Below are 15,381 nucleotides of genomic sequence, written 5' to 3'. Positions count from 1 at the left end.
AAACAAAGGCTAAATTGTGAACAGCTAATTTTCTGTCATGTATTTTTACTGATTCTAATTCTTTAAACAGTGGAAAAACAAATAGCGTATAGGTTAATAATCCCTTAATATATATATATGAGATTAATCAAAACACTATTCCTCAACTATTTTGGATGAATGAAGTTTTGATGAAGCAGCAAAATTGAAAAGGAAAAGAAAGCAAATACTGGGCTAATAATTCAGCCATTTTCACTGGCTTAAGAGATTAGGTTCTTGAAGAGAAATAGAACCTTTGAAAAGCTGGTATTTGCTCTAAAAGAAATATCAAGCTGCCTTTTCTCTAAAAAAGGAAAAAGTAAAAAATTATGGGATAAATGTGGTACAAAAGTACCATTTTAAAAAATACAAACCTGTGATCTCTTTGGTGTAGGGAACTTCCAGTGAGGAAATCCCCTCTACCAACAATGTTAACAATTCATTTGTAAGCTATAGTTTTAGAGAGTTAACTAGCACTGAGCTCAACTGACTTGCTCATGGCTAGTATGTGTCAGAAGCAGGAACTAAACCTGGCCCTCCTCAGTCCGAGGATGGCCCTTTAATTATTATTATTCCACAATATCAAGCCAAATATAAGCAACACTTTGCCCCCCCCCCCACCAACAAAATACCTTGACCAAAAATTAAGAGTGGCTTGTGATCAGAAGCAGAAAAGAAAATTAAACAAGAATGCTAGAGATGAAATAAGCAATAGTGACTTTTACAAGTTATCTGAACTGAAAAAAACATAAAAAATTCACAGTAAACAGTTAATACAGATAATTCATGCAAATATTCTCCAGTAAAATCTGTAGTTTGTTTCATCTTTTCTCACCAAAGAACTTTCATTTTAGGGGTATGCATGTTTTTTATTTTGACCAAGGTGGTAACTATTTCTTTCCTGCCAAAGAAATTCTATTAAAGCCTTGAAAAATAATAATTGTAGGATTTGTGCCCTCAAAAAAATCATCTGTATCACTGGGTCCTATATGGGACAGCTGTTGGCAATTAGTCTAGAAGAGGGTTGGTTTTTTTCTCTCTCCAGAGGAAACCAATTAGCAATAGAGTATAAGAGCTGAATAGGAAGCCATTCGTTCCTACACCTGCAATGGGGTAGGTTCCGGGTTCAAGGGTTTAGTCCCTCAGTTCATGAGTCTGTCCTTCCTCTTCTCCATCTGCTTTGGGTAAGTTCTCTGTATTCTTGGGGTTCTGACCGGCCCCAGGACGGTCTGTGTACGTCTTGTTTTTGTATATGTATTCCTAGCATTTGGTACATTATTTGGTATATGTTAAACTGCTTCATAGATGTAATTCATTCAGCTAAGTAGAGGCAAACCAGTAAAAAATCAGGAAATGGCCAAACTGGAACGACAGGGCTGCAAACAAACCAACCTGTTGAGTGTGTTTCTCTTCTCCTTGTCCTGATTCTCCTTTTAGTAGAAACATGCTCTGACCTCAGAAGGGGAACAGCATCTCCAAGAACCAGATGAAAAAAAAGAGGAAGTCCTCATCTTGGGTTTAAAGCACAAGTTTGGAGTGTCACCAAAAGGCAAGGTACCCGTATAAGATAATTCCAAGTATCACTTCATCCTTCCCCAATGTATATAGTATGGTTCTAATTATGTTACCATTGTGAATGTCTTAGGGCTATAAAGTAATAATATCTAGCATTTATGATCGTGCTTTGGGAAATGTCTCCTTTGGTCCTCACAACAACCCTGAGAGAGATGCTCTTAAAACAAAAGCAGGCAGAGGTTAGGTGACTTGCAAGTAGTCACACAACTCTTCAGTATCAGAGGCAAAATTTTCTAGACTCTAGGTCCAGTATTCTGTCTACTGCCTCTTAGCTGTCAAATTCTCACAGGTACCATTTTAAACTGTGATAGTCTGTGAAACAGTGGCTGCTTTTTAACTTCTGTCTTGGGTAACCACAGAAGAAACGAAGAATGAGATTGCTTGTTGGTTCTGCCTGTTTCTTGCTGTTTCATCTGAGTCTTGTATCCCCTGAATTTACTCCCAGGTCCTCCTTTGCCTGTAAATCTTCCTTAGCTCTTGGAGGAAAAAAACAAATCAAAACAAAAACATTGCTGCTAACATATCTTGTTCTAGCTTTCCCTCCCTTTTAGTGTTTTTCTAGAAAGAATATGCCAGCCCATCTACCCCACCTTCACAGGATTTTGACTTAAGCTGAAATAAATTTGAGTAATATAGTCTGACCCCTTCAACCATGTAGATGAATTGAAGCAAAAAGAAGCCTAAGGTTCTTGAAACCCATTTATTCCTCAAGCCCATAAACTTGACTTTTCTCCCCACTATGCTACTGAGTCTCTTCTCTCAAAGGTCACTAATAGCTTCTTGATTGTCTAATCTAGCTTGGTGTCCTTGCTATATAGAGTATGTGTGTTAACCACTTACTTTTATTGCTATTCTATCTTTTCTCGACTTCTAGGATACTGGTATCTCCTCAATCTCTTCTCTAATCATTCCTTTTCTGGGTTAGCTTACACCTGCTCCAAGCCCATTCGAGATATCCCTCCTCTTCTTTCCTTTCATGTACCCATCAGCTTTCATACCTTCAATTCTTACCTGATGTAGATAACTTGCAAATCCCTTCCTGGACTAATAGCAACCTGGCTCTGACATGACTTCTACTGAAAATGGATCTTTAAAAGTTACCATACCAGCTAACCTTGCAAGGGGAGGGGGAGGGGGAGGGGGAGGACTGCCCAGTGCCAATGCCAATCTGCCGCCGTCGGCTGATCATTTTCCCAATATCTATTCCTATAGTCATCATTCCTAAAGTTGTGGTTTGCATCGTCATAATTATATTTATTTCTATAATTATAACTTCTGTAATTGTTATTAAACTGCATATTCCTTCCTATAATCTTGAGAACCTCTATACTCTACAGTATTGTGGCAAACCTAAGGCATGTATACCAGAGATGGCACACATAGATCTCTCTGTGGGCATGCATGCCAAGGACCCAGTGTACTTTTCCCCTGCAGCAGAGTTAGCTGGACTGCTCCCCTCCCCTTCTCCCCAGTAGGAATTAGTAATCAAGACTCTTCAAGATAGCATCCCTTACAGGACAAGTTTGCCCCACCCTATTCACTCATGTCTTTAATATCAACCAGTGTCTTTATTATTACAAAGTATTTTTGGGATTTGGGGATGTGAGTTTGTACTTTAAAAATGTTCAAAACTAGTCTAGGGGGCCACCTGGGTTGCTCAGTGGATTGAGAATCAGGTCCTAGGTTCAAATCTGACCTCAGCCACTTCCTGGCTGTGTGACCCTAGGCAAGTCACTTAACCCCCATTGCCTAGCCCTTCTGCCTTGGAGCCAATACACAGTATTGACTCCAAGATGGAAGGTAAGGGTTTAAAAAAAAAACTGTAGTCTAGTGATTTAGGAATAAGTTTTATGAACCTAAGGCTAGGCTAATAGCTTTGTCAGCTATTCCCCAGTTTCTTTCATGATACAGCAGTACTGTTCTGTCTGTTTCTCCAAATGATGGATGGATGAATTTGGATACAGCATGGCTTGCCTCTAATCATGAGGATAAAGTTGCCACAACTCTAGCAGATCCCAAATTCCCTGATCACATTCTCTTTATGACAAGGGACAGTGCAGCCATTGGTAGCATGATAAACCCAAGTGATTCCCACCCCTCTTCTCCAAACTACTGCAACCACCTCCTCAAACCAGTTGTTAGTCAATACTGAGTCAAGGATGCTAAAACCAGAGTGAAGACAATTTACCCTTGTGTATGCTAATGATGTGCAGCTTCATTGGCCATCATGGAAGTTTCCCCTGTCTCCCCAACTCCAGTCCTCTAAATCCTACATCCAAAAAGTGCGAGGTGTGAGCTAAGTTTTTATACCATTGTCAACTAGCAGCACCGACATCCTAGAACAAGGATATAAAATGTAAAACTCTTTAAAAAAAAAAAGATTTTAAAGATGGTCTTATGGACCACTTGGCCTACTAAATACTATGATGAATTTTGCTTTATCTATGTAGACAAACTGCTTCAGACCAGCGAAAAAGCCACTCTTGATCTTTGGAATGAAGTCCAAGGGGAGTCTCAACCTTTATCTTTGTACTGAGTGGGTTGGGTGATGCAAATGTATATGGTCTGTCCTTGGCAAAGAAAAGGTCAATTTGAAGATTTTGATTATGTGATTACTACGGCTGTGTTGAGGTAACCTTGGTGTATCCTCTGAGAGTTCATATGAATGGACTCTAATGGACTACACTTTTGTATTCATCAAGGAAGATCTGGTGAAGCAATGCGGCACCTCTGCAAACAGTGTAGGTTGAGAGCCCTTTTTCACGATTAAAGGTCATGGAAACATTTCTTCACAGGAGAGCCAAGATGATTCTAAAAGTTCTTATGCCATTAAAGAAGTTCATGCATATCATATTGTGACATTCTTTTTATGGCCTTTCTGCCATAGTATTAATTATATTTATATTTATTTCAGGGGGGCAGAACATCTTGCAGTTTTTCAAACTGTTTATTTAGACACAGTGCAACCCCTATTTCCCTTCAGGAGACCGAACCTAGGAATGAGTGAGGAATCCCCGTTCCTGGTACAGTGCACCCATTTCAGCTGAGAGAAATTCTACTTATCAACAGTCCAGAAACAAATTTCTGTACCTTCAAACAAGCCTTACAAGGCTGATCACTCAATTTTTCAATAATACTTATGTATTTTGCAATAATTTATATATCCCACTGTAGTCACAACTTGAAATAAAGAACTGAGTGCTGAATTGAGTAGCTCCATAGTAATATAAATCAGGGCTGTATCATCTCCAGGACCTAGGCTATCTGAATACAGGAATCACTTCAGGGTAACTGTCCAAAGAAATTAGTCATTATGTGATTTTTTCCCACCACACATACATTAATTTTAGAAATTATCCTTAGGTCAGGGATCCAATTATAAGAGTAGAACATCTATCTGTTCTCTCTCCCTCTCCCTCAAAAGCAGAACAAGACTTCCATTCTTCCTTCACAAATCAGCATACTTAATCTTTGATCTTTAGATCAAAGTCCCTTTCTTCCAAATTCAAATCCAAAACACCTTCCCACCTTCTCTGACTTGCTTAAATCAAACAAACATCCTGCTGGTATCATCTCAATTGCTAATCAGTAAACCAAAAGAATTCTAATTTAAAGGATTAGTGCTCATCAATTATAAATTTCAGTTCAAAGTACAAATTGGTAAACTGAGGTAACCACTGAATATTGAACAAAATCTATGGTACAGTCAGGTTCCCAATGAGCTTTTGTTCACATCCAAACACATATTTTAGCAGCAACTCACATAACAATAGTAAAATTCTGAGCAAGCATTTTTCACATATATGCCATTTTTAACGTCCTACCCACTCCTTGGCTACTGTTTGCAACATATATCTTTATACAGATCAAAATGTAATCAAAATATCAACCAACAAATCCCTAAAATTTGTGTGAGGCAACTTATCAATTACATATCACTCAACTCAGTTTATCATTCTGGACCTGGAATGTTTGCATTAAGATTCCACAGCTTCAAACAAGCTTCATATATTTCCTTGCTTGAGCACCTTAAAACCTCTGAAATATACAATGAAAATACACTCATCCTTAAGTTCTATCACACAGTGGTTGTCAACTCTTTGAGGTCCCTATTTCAGCTCCTAAGTATCAGTGTGGAACAATTCTGAGCACTTCTTTCAGTAACATGAATTTGGACTAACAGTGTCCTCGAACAATATGCAACAATATTAATTGAACTATTTGGTAACCATTTTTCTTAATGATCTGTAGCTATGGTAACATTTTTCCAAACTCCTTATCCTATCTTATGTTTTCTTAACTTCTCAAACAGCTATTACAAATTCTTCAATATTTAAATTATTGAAGTTTATTACATTCTATTCTCCTACTCTTTCCCTGTCTCTGGCTCCCTAAACTTTGAACTTTTCAGCCCTGGCTATTCTCTTTCCCTGATCTAAGTTATGTTGAGATTGTTAATTTAATTACTACCCTATTTTAGTATGTTCATGCTCTAAGATTTAAATCATGTGCCTGCATGTTTTCTGTACACCTGGTACATCTGTTACACACATACTTATTACATATATGCCAGAGTTCTGCTTCGGAGTCAACCAGACAGAAATTTTTTTCTACCTGTTTGAGTCCTGCAAGAACTTTATAAGTTTGTACGTTTTTCATTGTCATGGACCTTGCTTATTTACAACAAGGCACCTAAATCAGTGTGTTTAAATGGTTATGGCGTGTAGCATGTTCCCATGTTGACTGATGTTTCTATCTTCTCTTATACTGGATTTATGTGCGTATTCGATGCATTTCTCTTTATGTGATATTAATATGTTAAAGGCACCTTATCTTACATGTCATATTCCTTGAAGGTCTTTTTTCTACTTAGTTCATAGGTCACAGTTCTTTTCTCTGTTCCTTACTGTTCATTTAAAGTCTATGATGGTCCTGGGAAGGATTTTTTCTCTCTCTGGTCCAGATCTCCTCATCTGTGCAAGAAACATATTTCCCTGTCATCTCACTTTGATTGGCACTTTCTTCTCCTTGTGCTGGAATGTACATTGTGTAAGATTTTGATCCTGAGGATTCATGGACATAAGAAACTCCTCCGGAGGTAACCTGCTACCAGGGCAGATTGCCCCCTTCCCTGAAGCTTCTATTCTTAGAGCATTGTCTAGTGTATGGAGATGCTATTCGGCTTGCCATAGATCAGACAAGGAACAGGTGTCAGAGGCAGGATTTGAACCCAGTCCTTGACTCAGAGACATCCTTTATTTATCAAATCATGCTGCCTTTTATGAAAGCAACTAAAGTACCACATTCTAGTAGAGTAATTACTCTATATTATCTAATCTAATGCTACCAAGGATCTTGTAAGGGGAAATGGACAGATATTTTCATCTCTGAAATGGGAAAACAGCAAAGATCAGGAAGGGAAACACTATTTGGACAAAGCCTCCTTGATAGTCATGATGATACAGCAATTGCTTATGGAACCAGGAGTGACCTAAAAAGAGATGACTTGGGCAGGTGGAAGGAGAGGTGGAGGGAGGGGAGAGATGATCATTCCTTTCAGGTCTTGAGAGGCTGTCATGTGAGCACACAGAAATTTAGGGAAATGGAAGAGAGTCAGATTTGGGTTTCAGGAGGTCATTGATTAAGAGCTGGAAGGGACTTGAGAGATCCCAATTTTCTCTTATGTTATCATTTGTCAGTGGGCCCTAAATTAACTAAGAATAACTGTCCCATGGTATAGAATTCCTAGCAATTTAAGGGGGAAATTCCTATTGGAAACTCAAGAACCTCCACATTGCTTTCTAGGGTGGCCAACAACTCTAGAAGGAAAATGTAAAGGTTTTTAAGTGCTTTTTTTGCTTGTAAGTATAAATGATCACACACAAGAGCCAAATGAATGAATCGAAAGTCCCATGTTTGACTAATTCTTGTCTTTCTTACCTACTACCTATATAACATTTCGTAACCTTCTTTGAGCCTAATTTTCTTCACTTTTAAAAATAAGAGGATTTGACTAGATCATCTGTAAGGTCTCTTCTTGCACTAAATCCTGTGATTAAGAGGAAAAGGAAGGGAAGGGAAAGTAAAGGAAAGAAAGAGAAGAAGCATTTATATAATATGTGCCAGGCACTGGGCTAAGTGCTTCTTAAAAATATATCTTTTAGGAGGGAATTAGGTGACTGAGCAGATAGGTGAGAGTCCCAGAGATAGGAGTTTCTCAGTTCAAATTTGGCCTTAGACATTTCCTAACTGTGTGACCCTGGGCAAGGGCTATATAACCCCCATTGCCTGGGCTTTACCACTCTTCTTCCTTGGAACTGGGAATACTCAGCACTGATTCTAATATGGAAGATGAGTTAAAAAACAAAAAAAAACAAAGCTCTTTTAGGTGAAGTTAGGCAGCACAGTGGATAAAACAACAGGCCTAGAGTCAGGAGGACCTGGGTTCAAATCTTACTTTAGACATTTCCTAGCTTTGTGACCCTGGGCAAAATTAACCCCAGTTGCCCAGCCCTTACCACTATTTTGCCTTAGAATCAATATTTATTATTGATTCTAAGACTGGGGGAGGGGGAGGTATACACATTACACACACACACACACATCTTTTGATCGTCACAATTTGTAAGGTAGATGCTATTATGGGCCCCATTTTACAGTTGGGGAAGTTAAGAGTCTTGCCCAGGATCACACAGCTAGTAAGTAAGAGTTTGGATTGGAACTCAAATCTTCTTGACTTCACTAAGTGAAGTGCTCTGTTCACTAAGTCACCTAGTTGCCCCCCAACACTCTAGGGAGAGTGAGAAAAGTATAAAGGAAAAGCCCAGGCAAAGTGTTTCCCCTTCTTAACCCAGAGAGAACATGCCACCTATTTACATATCCTTGGTATTATTCTTTTTATTCAAAATTGTCCACAAGGATGGATACATATTCCCCCATCAGACATATTGTAATAATGGCAAAAGGTGGTTGTCTTGCCTCGACCCTCTCCTCTTTTCTTTTCTCTCCAGTACAATTCCGTTCACAGCAGGGCACATATCCAGAACTAGCATATTTTGGACACTTCAACAATCAGCAGAGGCAGTGTGGCTCTAACCATGTGTTTCTGTTATTTTATACCCCACTCTAGGGAGCAACCTCAGGCTCCCTTTTCTTGATCTCCACGTTAGATGTTCTACAGTTTTAACTAGTAGGTGGTCAAGGTGCTTCTCTGTTCCCCCTTTTGTGGGTCTTCTTTTGGAGATCTTTCAACCTTTAAATTGGTAATAACTTTGCTCATGAGATGGTCTCTTGGTATGTAGACTAAATCTGTCTCCTAGTTATATGAGAAAAAAATCTCATCACAAATATGTCAACAATATTGCCAATCAAGCAAAAAGCTTTAAAGCTATATTTCACAGAGATTTATTTTGGGGAAGGGAGAGGGAATCCCCCCAAAAGGATTTTAGTTGCATTCCAGTGGGGGTGTTGGTAAATGTTTAGCGATTGGTTCTCTGAAAACAATAGATATACTTTTATGTTTAATCTGAATTATCACTATTTTCTCCATCACTTTCCTTAGTCTAGACAATCACCAGAGCAATCAATCAAGTCCTGCATTTGCCAATTTCCAATGTACACACTCACACTGAACATTTAACAATCAGCTCTTAAAAGCCAATTTGAATTGACTCTAATGTACCTATGCCAAATACAACAAAACTTTCTTAAATTGCCTAATGGGTTGGAATGTTTCTATAAATCTACAAAGTCTAAAGGGAATTTCTTGAAGAGTTTATATAATTATATGAATATATGATTTCTAAAGGGAGTTTCTTGAATATGGGTGATAACTTGGACTTACAAAAGACAGAGTCAAATCTTCCAACTCAGAGTCAACCTAATTGTTACTGTTTAGAATTCTGCCCCTATATAGAGCTGAGAAATTCAAGAGAGAAGACCTATTTTGTAGAAAGGATGCCTCCATTCTTCCTACAAAATAGGAAGGCTGGGCAGGGGTGGATGGGAGGAGGGGAAAACAGAAAGGGAAATCAAGGAGCTATAAAATCCTTTCTAGTTCATAATTCTAAAATTTAATTATCCTTCAAGAGGATTTCACAGGAGAGGTAATGCATGAGTTTCGTTTGAAGGGAGGAAAGAACCTCTGGAAGCCTGTCCTCACCTTTCTGGGGGTAGTAGGTGCATGTTTTCTTTGGGTGGGGTGTGCTGATAGCTATCATACTTACAAGGTAAATAACATAATAATATGTCCAGGCTAGGGAAAAACATATGACAGTGATACGTACAAGCCATGGGAAAAAGATGGTTTAGATAGATGCAGACAGAGGGATAGACATACAGATGGATAAATGGAGAGACAGATAGATGGATAGACAGACAAATGGATACAGATGGATAGACAGACACATAGAGATCAATAGACAGACGGATGATATAGATGTTTAGAGTCACACATGAATGAAAAATGCATGAACAAAATATCTAGAAGTATGTACGTTTCTAATATGTATATTATATATTTGTTTCTATATTTTATTTATGAATATATTTCTATAAATATATATGTAACCACCTAAGTTTCATAAAATTCATCATTTCAGCAAATGCAACTGCTTTTTCCAAAGCAGTTTGGGAACGTAAAGATAAAAACAAGCAAATCTGTACCCTTGGGAGACCAGGAAGGAGAGTTAATATATTGAATGATTCTCAGGCTAGAATATTAAGTTCAATCAATCAATAAACATTTAGTAAACACCTACTACACACCAGGCATAGTGCTAAGCATTTTTGTTGTTGCATGACTGCATAGACCACAGCATACCAAGGCCTTCCATCTTCCACTATCTCTCAAAGTCTGTCCATGTTCATGGTCATTATTTCCATGCCATCATCTATCCATCCTATCCTCTCCTGTCGCCTTCCCCTTCTGTATTCATCCTTTCCCAGCATCAAGGTCTTTTCCGATTAGTCCTGCCTTTTCATCACGTGGCCAAAGTATTTAAGCTTCAGGTTAGGTATTTGATCTTCCAGTGAACTGTCTGGATTAATTTCTTTTAGTATTGTCTGACGTGGTCTCTTTACTGTCCAAGTGATTCTCAAGTCTTCTCCAGCCCCACAACAAACCTGCATCACTCAGCTTTCCTTAGAGTCCAGTTCTCACAGGCTTACATAATTACTGGAAAAACAAAGAGGCAAAAGATAGTCCCTGCTTCCAATGTGTGAGATTTAAATTGGTTGAGTCTTAAACTGTAGTGAGTTAAAATGGTGGAAGATATAAATTGTGATAGATATAAGGGAGGGTGAGTAAATTTGACCACAGAAAATATGTTTCACTACTGTGTCTTGGTTTTTAAATCAAATATAAGGTGGTCGCCAGGGAAATATTCCCAATTATTCAAATACCCAAGTCAATTGGGTTTTATAGAGATTTTAATTAACAATTCAATGAGTAAGCAAAGAAAGAGAGAGAAAGAAAAGAATAAGTATGAAGGGCCTCAAGTCAATATAGCTTAGACCTGAGTCTTAAGAGAAATCAGTCAGTTTTTTAACACTCACCACAAGGTCTGACTAAACAAGGATTCTAGTGACACCAGGCCAGCTCCATCTCAGCTGACTTCACCAGAGAGCCTTCCAGACAGAGACTGTTCCAAAAGGCCTCTCTCAAGAGATTCTTCCCAAGCAGTCCTCATCAGAGATCCTCCAAAAGGCTTTCTCCAAAAGGAATATCTCTCAAGCAATTCTGCTTTTTCTTATATAGGGGTTTTTCTCCCATGTCACCTCCCCTAAGTCCCTACATCTACCAATCACTGTAGATGCTTTCCAAAGGACTGCCCATCTGAATTCCTGCTAAGTCAACAAATCTCCTCAGTAAGTCTGAACCAGTGAAAACACAACTGAGTCAACTAATCTCATTAAGACAAAACTTGCCAGACCCTTTTAGGTACCTAGCATCTCATTGTATCAATTCTAAAAACAGGCCTGGCTCAAAGAACTCCTTGCCCCACCATAAGCATGGATCCAAGTACTTTCTTTGTTTAGCAAAGAGTTTTCTCCCCTAAAGCAGTCTTAAGTACTGGTGGAGTAGAGGTCCTCCCATTTCTGATCCTGGCGAGTTCTCACATCAAAATGGGGAATGTTTCTCAGTAGGGAATTTGTTCCAATTAAGAATTCCCCCATGGGGAAATTTTTAACATTCACAAGTCTGAGAGATTTCAAGATTTACAAACAAGAATTCTAAAAGTTAAAATTAAATCTCGATAATAATATTATATTTTAAGAGATTAATGATCATTAGAAATCAAGGATTATCAAGAAATCAAGAAGATACAAAATAAAGACCACATGCCCATGGCTAGTTAGCCATTTTTTAGTCAACCCCACTCACCACCAGCAATGCTGATTCTGAGAGAGGGAGCCTCCAAAGCCCACGCCCTTTTATCCTCTGTCTACAGGAAGTACATAATGACAGGAAGTCAGTGGGCTCTTGGGATATGTAGTTCTTTTTTAGGGTAACAGAGTTCCAATCATACACAATCTAATGGGGGGGGGGTAATAATGTGCAAGAAAAAAATATACAAAGCAGGATATATACAGGATAAAAAGGAAATAATGAAATAATGAACATTTTAGTTGTAATTTAATGGAAGTCATTTTAATCACTGGAGAGGAAGGATAGGGATCCAGGCCAGGGATCAGAGAAAATGCCCAGAGCCAAAAGACGGCACCTTGCACAGTGTTTGCTCACAAAAGGTACTTAATAAATGTCTATGAATTTGAAAGTTTCCACTGATTTCTTATGACTTCTTATTGCCAGACGCAGACACTAAAATGGTAAGGTTGGCAGTTAGGTAGCACAGAGGATAGAGTGTTGGGCCTGGAATCAGGAAGAGTTCAAATCCAATCTAGATGTGTGTCCCAGTTCAAGTCATTTTTGTTTGCCTCAGTTTCCTCAAGTGAAAATAGGGATAATCATAGTACTTACCTCAAAGGGTGATTGTGAGGATCAAATGAGACTTTAGTAAAGGGTCCTTAGCATAGGATCTGGCATAAATGCTTAATTGCTTCCCTATTATGAGATTATGGAGGATTTAAAATGAGAAATCTGAGGAGTTTGTTTTAGAGGCAACAGGAAACCAGCAAAGATTTTCAAGCTGGGAATGACAGTCTGGTTTATACCTTTTGAAGATGATTTTGGCAAATGGATGATAGAGGAGAGAAATTGCAATTAGGAAACTATTATGATCATCGAAGCTAGGTAGGATGGTGTTTTTGTGAATGGAAATAAGGGGGCAAATGAAAGAGATGGTGTCAAGGTAAAATCAACAAGACCTGTAAGCAACTGCACATGGGAAGAGATGGAAAGGGGGAAAAAAATCAAGGATGATGTGGAGGATAACACACTTGGGTGCCTGGTAGGATAAGGAAGTTTAAAGGCAGGCTAGTTTACGAGTTCCCTTTTGGACACGCTGGGTTTTGGATATCTACAGGATGTCCAGGAAGCAGCCGTACATGCAGGTTTAGGGTTTGGCAGATTAAACCTAGATATATAGATTTGGAAGTCTTCTATGTATTGATAGGTACCACATACCATCTAGAGAGAAGATGGCCTGGGCAGAAGCCTGAGACTTGGAGACAGGAGATGGGAACAAATTGAAAAGGTGATCAATTAAGAGAACCAGGGAAATGCTTTTTCATGGAACCCAAGGGATGAGAATAATGTTTTGAAGGAAACTGAGGTCAACAATACCAAAAGATGGAGAAAGAACAAGTACTAAGAGGGACGGAGAAAACCTTGAAAAGACCAAACAGTACTGATTCCAAGACAGAAGGTAAGAGTTAAAAAAAAATTCTATTATGTGTCATATGTATCTTCTATCATGATATGAGAAATATGGAAATATGTATTACATGACAGTAAGGACATAATCTATATCAGACTTTTCACCACCTGATCAGGAGAAAGTAGGGAGAAAAATCTGAATTTTAAGATCTCAAAAAATTATTGTCAAAAATTGATTATACATGTAATGGAAAAAATAAAAAACATTAAAAAATAATTCCAAGCATTTATATAGCATTTTAGGTACTATTATTATCCCCATTTTACAGATGAGGAAACTGATACACATATGTAAAGTGACTTGCCCAGGGCATCTGAATATTTGAACTGAGGTCTCTCTGACTCAAGGTCCAGACCTCTAATGTGCCACTTCATAGTCTCTAGTGCCCACTTCTTCCTCAACCCAATTTCTACTTCTGTCAAACTCATTCCCAGTGTTCCCAGGTTCTGGTGAATACTTCTTCCATCTGTAGTTTGAGACTTGAAAAGATGGAAACTTATTTTCAAATGCTATCCAATTTGTTCCACTGTTCTCCTTTCCTATTAACCTGCATCAAATACTTCTATAGATTACTAAGTATATTTCCTTTCATTCCTACTTTGCTTGATTTCCCCAGAAGACCTTAAGTTCTTTCAAATGTAGTTTTTATTTCATCTCATATAAAATAACTTCTGGGCAATTTGATTGATAAATCACAAAATCTGCAATTTTATTTCAGCACTTAGTAAAGTCATTTTAATTTTATTGGTGCAGTTGAATACTGAACAAGCATCACTATTTGTCTTCCTTTATTCCAGCAATAACGCATTTTATAAAAATCCTGAATGTGTCTTGGTGTGTGAACCACGTCTTCAGTGGTTTCCTATCACCTCCAAGATAATAAACAGACCGACTTGGCATCCTCATTTAAAAAGCCTTCTCAATCAGACAAACATTCTGGCATATCTTATTCTTCACATAATATACATTTCAGCCAAACTCATCTGAACTTGGCATCCTATTTTCTAGCTCTTTTTGATGTTGCATAGTCTATCCCACTCATGCCTGGAGTGAGGCACTTGCTCCTCTTTTCTAGCTCTAAGAATCCCATTAATTCAAAGCCCCATTCACATTGCCACTACCTATGCCTTTCCCTCTTCTGTGATTCTCCTTCCTCAGTTAAATATGGATATATTTATCTGACATCACCTAGGTAGATATATTTATCTGATATCACCTAGGTAGAGCTAGGTGGTACAGGGGTTAGAGTGCTGGCCCTGGAATAAGGAAGAACTGAGTTTAAATATAGCCTCACTCTTCCTAGCTATGTGACTCCAAAGTAAGTAAGTTAACCATGATTTCCCTCAGTTTCCTCATCTGTAAAATGAGCTGGAGAAGAAAAACGGCAAACCACTCCAATATCTTTGCAAGGAAATTCCCAAATGGGGTCATGGGGAAAGTGGGACAGAACTGGACTGACAAAAATCTTATGTTTACTTGTCATATTAGTCTGTTGTCTTGACCCCTTTTTTCCTCTATGGTCTTACTTTCAGTAAGCTCATCCATTTCAATGTCTTCAATTATCAATTCAATGGAGATGACTCCCAATTAACCTGCCTGAATTCTTACTTTAGCTCTAGCTTAAAATTGCATTGAGGCTTTTGGGAAGCCCTATTATACATATATATATATGTGTGTGTGTGTGTGTGTGTGTGTGTGTGTGCGCGCGAGAGACACATGTGTCACAAGTATATATACATGCATGTATATACTCAAAAGATGTGTACCTCTACATATGTATGAAATTATCCTAATTGTTATTAGAAAATAGCCTCTAGTCTTGATATGTATTATAATTTGAAACAATTACTTTTCACTTTAGAGAATACAGAAGCAGCATAAACTGCCTTCCCTGAAACCCAAGAACAACCCAACCCAAACCCCCAAACAAAGCACCATTCATCAGAAG

The 15,381-nt window shown here is 38.2% G+C and overlaps 1 long non-coding RNA gene across 1 annotated transcript; it reads left to right on the top strand.

Annotated features, from left to right (window-relative positions):
* The first annotated feature begins 1,124 nt into the window (after window positions 1-1,124).
* LOC103099004 (uncharacterized) lies at window positions 1,125-4,444 on the top strand. Its single transcript, XR_001624899.2, has 3 exons — window positions 1,125-1,202; window positions 1,456-1,572; window positions 4,044-4,444. It is a non-coding gene; the product is annotated as an uncharacterized LOC103099004 (long non-coding RNA).
* The last annotated feature ends 10,937 nt before the right edge of the window (window positions 4,445-15,381 follow it).

The sequence above is a fragment of the Monodelphis domestica genome, chromosome 5 (assembly GCF_027887165.1).
Source record: "Monodelphis domestica isolate mMonDom1 chromosome 5, mMonDom1.pri, whole genome shotgun sequence".
Lineage (NCBI taxonomy): Eukaryota > Metazoa > Chordata > Mammalia > Didelphimorphia > Didelphidae > Monodelphis > Monodelphis domestica.
Note: the sequence above shows the minus strand (reverse complement) of the source record. Positions and strands in the feature narration are given on the sequence as shown.